This window comes from Scatophagus argus, chromosome 4 (assembly GCF_020382885.2).
Source record: "Scatophagus argus isolate fScaArg1 chromosome 4, fScaArg1.pri, whole genome shotgun sequence".
Taxonomy (NCBI): Eukaryota; Metazoa; Chordata; class Actinopteri; family Scatophagidae; genus Scatophagus; species Scatophagus argus.
In genome coordinates, this window is record NC_058496.1 from 12011950 (window position 1) to 12017948 (window position 5999).

General features: G+C 39.7%; 1 long non-coding RNA gene across 1 annotated transcript; it reads left to right on the forward strand.

Annotated features, from left to right (window-relative positions):
- Positions 1–689: 689 nt before the first annotated feature.
- On the forward strand, positions 690–3053 carry LOC124058462. The gene is made up of 3 exons (XR_006843256.1): positions 690–908; positions 1142–1266; positions 1399–3053. It is a non-coding gene; the product is annotated as an uncharacterized LOC124058462 (long non-coding RNA).
- The last annotated feature ends 2946 nt before the right edge of the window (positions 3054–5999 follow it).

A 5999-nucleotide genomic window follows, 5' to 3' on the forward strand; every position in this document is an offset into this window, starting at 1 on the left:
TGTACTGTACACTCTGTGTGATGTTTGAAGAACAGTAATATTGTAAATAATTGATGGCTTCTTCCTTTTGCGTACTTGTCTTTCTTATTTAATTGTTAAGATAACTATGTATTTATATTACAACAAAGTTCTTTCATGCCATGAAGTCCTGCTGACCTGTTAAAAGTTTGAGGAATGAAATGTTAATGTAAATGTTATTGGTAGTGTGCTGTATACACGCATTTTACTGAGTACTGGAGTCAAAAGTACAATATTTGCATGTGGGTAAAATTGTAAAGTTGCATAAAATAGAAATAACTAAGTAAAATACAAGTACCCTGAATTTGTTCTTAAGGTCAGTACTTCAGTAAATGTACCAGGTTAAATTCCCACTAAAAGAGGCACGTTTAGTATTTATTAATCTATGCACCTCGTCACACACATATTGAATATATGTTGGGTAGACCTGTGATTTTTGTGGGGACCCCCAGAGTCCCTTTAGGGGGTTCAAAGGGGTTCCCAGCAAAAAGGGAATAAGTTCTTTTCATTGTAATTTCATTGATAAGTAACACAATGACAGAATATATGACTATTTTGGTCATGTGTTTGGCAAACCCTGGTGTAACTGGAAAATCATTTTTGTCCGTTTCCCAGGCTCAGTGGAAAGAAAGGAACATTTAATACAGTAATGAAAGATTATGTATGATATATCACTACAGCTGTAAGCCAGTGAGAGAGCGGAGAGCCTTTGGACTGGAGCTGAATGTGCGCATCAGTGATCCAAGTGGTGTCAGTGGGACACCCTCCCACATATAACGCAGGCCTGGAAACCTTTTTGAGACTTGGAGGAATGGACCTGCAGAACCTGGGGCGTTTCACAGCATCTGACTGCATCGTCACACAGAACAGATGCTGGAAGAGCAATGAAGGTCTGATTTAATTTTAAATGTCAGATTTATTTTCTTGGATGCAAGACGATGATGGAAGATGGAACCTTCGTAGCTTTTTGTCACTTCCTCGCTGACCTGTTTGATGCCAACAGCAAATCCATCCCCTTTTTGTTTTTTGTTCTTGCAGAGGAATAATGTGGTGGTGCTTCAGTTAAGGCCGACGTGACAGTTTATTGTATGATTCAAATGATTTGATCACTCCGCATCATCAGGTGCAGCCAAGGCAGCGAGCCATTTGAGATCTTAGTCATGACTCCTGGTCAGAGCAGAGAGACCACTTAAGAGACTACTGAGCAGATGGATTCCTACTGGACCACTTCTGCACTGTGTTAACAAGGTGATGAACTCTTTAAATCATCATTTTAATAGCAGAGCATTGAAATGACAAGATGATCAAGAACATTTCCACATACCTAACTTGATTCTGCAGAAATAATTGAAATTGATTGGTCTTCTACCCACCTTTCAGAAGAGGCTTTCACCAGTCTGGCTTGAGAGACGAATCAGTCAGGGAAGATGTTCATCTCCAAAAACTACATGCACAAATCTGATGACAGGGAGTCCGTGCATGTGGCCTCAGTGGAGGGTCTGATGCAGGAACTGGTTTGGAGGGGTTTGTTGTTAAGTTGGCTGAATGGGTGTGGTTCAGTCAAGGTAAAACAGTCAGAAGGCTCAACAACATAGGGTGGTCTTCAGAGGTGCCTTGTCCTGGTGGATTTCAGGGGACTGTGCTCTAAAGAGAGTAGAAGAAGAGACATAAAAAGGAACTGCTTGTTTCCCTGTTTTAATGTACTGTAATGTCAGTAATGTGCTGACCACATATCTTAGATTTCCATTTAAAATGTAGTTATTATTTCATGTTTGTGTTTACGAAATTTTCTTAAAATATTATTTTGTTAAATTTTCTTCTTATAAAATAATTTATTATCAAAGAATTTATCACTAATGCAGTTCACATGGAAAAAAATTGAATGTGTTGCATGGCTCTCTCTTGCATGGTATGCCTTAATTTTGTGCTGCTGGTCCTGAAACTGTACAGTAAAAAGCACCAGTGGCTAGTGGACACTAGTGGACAGTGTTGGTCTGGAGCTCTGCTATACTGCTGCCAAATACAGGGCTAATGCATGTAGAAAACATCAAAAACAGTATGACTAAGCATGTGCTACAAGTTGATCTTTCCTTACTTCCTGTCTCAGCTGTGTCCCACTCTGTTTTATCCTTTTTCTGCTATGTGTGTGATAAATATTTTAAACTGTGGATATCCCCCGCTACCCCCAGAGTTTACAACTAATTATAAACACCAGAACAGATGGGATGCAATTCTTCTACGGAATTTGCAGCTCGGCCAAAGTAATGTGGCCACATCTTGTTCCACTGTTGATCTTGAGTTAGTTTGATTAGTGGCTAAGTCTGATAGTAATCAACTTTATTTTTTTCATATAATTCTGAGATATAGAATATGTTTCATTTCTATTTCTCTGTATCACTTTATTGTAACATGAAACCAGAACGAAGAAGCTAAGAGTGGAATTTTTCTTTTCCCAGCAATCTTAGAGGAAAAGCAATACTTGTTTTCCATGGTGATTGAACTCAATAAACGAACTTGAGAGTTATTTCACAAACAATACATGTTCAGCCCAAACAGTGGTCTGATTGAAGGTTTGACTTTTCAGTGATAAGACTCAGTAAAAGTTCAACACAGTGCTTGCTCCTGTTGTTTTCTTCTCAGGTTTTAGATTTGTCAAATGTGCTTTTCTCAATCCCATTGCCGTCTCCTTTTCTTATGTGCATACAGCGTTTGTGTGTTTCACTAGTTATGGCAGAACAGCATATAGTTGTGCAGCAGTGATCAGCTTTTTGACAGATGGCATGTCCTCACTTCTAAACTGGCTGATATTGGCCGGTGGCTGCGACTGGACAGTCATCGTAAACTTGCCATATGTTACAATATGCTGCACAGATTGAGGCAAGGGCCAAATGTGTTTAAGGGCATAGAGGGGCAAGATGAAACATTCATAAAGGGATTGAGCATATGTTCATATCATACCACCTTCATTTTATTTCAGGAACTCAAAAGAGCCTACTGGAGAGCCTGCTCTGCCATAGACAACCAGTTGTTTTTCTGTAGAGCATTAAAGTTACTAAAATGAGACAGAGTTAATATTCAGGAACTTCAGTCACTTACCAGTTAATAGTTAAATATCTGCTAAATGTGGATGTTCCTGCCTCTGTCAGCTGATTTCTAGCTTTGGATTGCAACTGCTGACCATTTCTCACAGATTTTAGCCAGGACAGGATCTTCTCTCCAGACCTGCAAATGGCTCTTTTACTCACTGTGAATGAATTTTTATCTGTTTATCTGACAGGTGAAACAGCAGGAGGGAGGGAGAGAGGGAGAGAGAGAGAGAGAGAGAGAGAGAGAGAAGGGGAAAGTGGCTGCAGGTGTCAAGCCTCTTGAAATTGGTTACCTTCCCTCCTGTAAATGGTGTGTGTGTGTGTGTGTGTGTGTCTGCAAATACACATCGTGGCACACCTTTTGCCCGAGCTTTTTTTGTGTATGTATGTGTGCACACGAGTGACAAGAGGGAGCAGTGTAATGATTTGTCTTTGGCATCCCTTGAGACCCTCACCCACCTAACCACAGGAATGACACATTAGAGGAGATAGGTGAGTAAGATCTGAATGTGAGATGGAGGGAGAATAGCCTTTCTGACACCACACTGCATGAAACTTGCTGCTGTAGCCTGGGGACAAAACTAGTCCTGCAGTGACAAGTGCTTGCAGAAAGTGAAAGTGACATTTCAGTTTGGTGGTTTGACGTTGAACCAAGTGCCAGGGCAAGGACGGATCATTGCTTCCCACCAGGGCAGATGGACAATCCTTCAAAGGATGGTGAAATATATATATATATATAAAAAAAGACTGGTTATTCCACCTACAGCCAGACCTCTATGTGCAAAACGTGTAATAACTCAGTTGCAGCTCCTGCAGTAAACTAATACTGTGAGTGTTTTATGTGAGAAATGCACATAGACAGACATCCAGTCCAGAACAATAAATGTCGTTGAGTCAATCTGTGTTTCTTCCTGAGTTGAAAAGCCACTCAGGAGCGAGTGCTAGAGGCAAAACTGAGTGCCTATGATTCAGGTCTTTCTGACCAGTGGTCCATAGTCTTTTTGCTGTTAGGCAAGTGTGCCACTAAATTGTGACATATGGCACATCCCAAATTTTGAAATGTGTTATGAAATGCCTTTGAAGCAGTTTATTTGCACTGACTAGACGAATGTGATTTGTCTCCTGCATGGTCCAACGGTAGACAGTGACTATTCTTGATCACGTAGAATGACGAGGATGAAACTAGGACTGAAACTAACATCTCTTTTTATAATTTATTAATCTGCAGACAATTTTCTTGATTATTGAAATAATTGTTTTGCTATAGAGTATCAGAAAATTTTGCTTAGTTCCCTAACAACTTCCCTATCACACGTTGACATTTTCAAATTGCTTGTTGTGCCGAACCAACAAGTACAAAAACTTAAAGATAGTTCTTTTGCTGTCATAGAAAATGAATAAATGCAAAACTGAGACCAGAAAAATAGTTGACTTTATTGATTGGAAAATCATGATGAATGACTGATTCAATCAATCAGCCTCATTTTCTGTTCATGAACTAATTACATTATTCTCTAATCATTAGAAAATCATTTACAGAAAAAAACTGTCAAACTTTCAAAAAGCAAATGTTTGTACAGTTTGTCTTAAAAAATGAAGGCTGACTGAGTTGAGTGCTGTGCCTGTAACACTGAAAAGGTCCAAATTTTTTTTTTTTACATAAGCTGTCCACCTTCCTCTGCATACAGTTTAAAGCTTTGGTTGATAGCCAGAATGCGAGTAAACAAATAATGCAGGTTTATCTTACTCAATCGCCCACAAAATCAGTGCTGTGAGAACAAATCTTATGTATATCTTATCCCCCTAGAGAAAATGTTTGAAAACCACAGCAGCAAGTATTACTTCTATTGACCCAAGCCAGGCCCTCTGAGCTCCTGGCCACGTGCCACGCATTACTGCTCCTCCATCACCGAACAGAGCACTGCTGGGAGGTGCTTGTTGTCCATCCACCCTGGCAACCAATTAAAAAAACAGCTGGAGTTTTGCAGAGCCATTGAAGATAAGGGCCATTCACCAGGGTGCAGCATTCGCACAACGGCACCACATCATCCTCACGGGGCAATCAACAGCCAACAGCAATACTATGCAAATAGCAGGGAAAGGAAGAGCTCTTCTTAAACCGGTATATGCTTTTAAAGATCAAGCAGTCCTCGAGTCCAACCTTTATTTTTGTTGTGGTAGACACTCTTAATAGACACAGTACTGCATTGTATTAGCATATCATCACAATATGTAATCCCAATATCAAAACATTATATACACATTTTTAGTCAAGCATATAAGCGAATTCATGCTCCATGCAGGGGTATGTATATCTGAACAAAGCATACTGCAACACCTGCAGACTGGGGAGCTATAGGGCCATAAAAATGTTTGTGTGTACTTGTTCTGAGAGGACCCGACTTAAACAGGCTCACAATCCATTTTGGGCCTAGACTGATGGTTAAAGAGACTCTCCTAGACAAGCCATCAGGCAAACTATCATAGAACCAGCAGCTGGCTCAGCATTATGCACTGGTGATTTAATTAGAACAACCACATTAATGATGATTGCGTCTCTCATGGGTCCGTGGTGTTTGCATTACATCTGTAGAGCTTTGTGTGCACAGCCACCTCATAGGTCTTATAACAAGACCATATATTGGAGGAAATAGGGTAGTTTTAATGTTTTATGTCTGCTGCTGTAATGGCATACTTCAGTTAAGGCTAGTTAGATGGCGTTAGGGATTGCTGATTCTGTCAGGTTTCTGTTATTTAAGGAGAACAGCGATTAGGATATCTGTGTTTTTAAGGTTAATTGTGTGAGTTTTTTTAATTTTAATTTTTTTAATTACTCCTTGGATGTTGGAATGAATCAGAATTAAGGACCCAAAAAAGTGATCTTTTAAAAAAGAA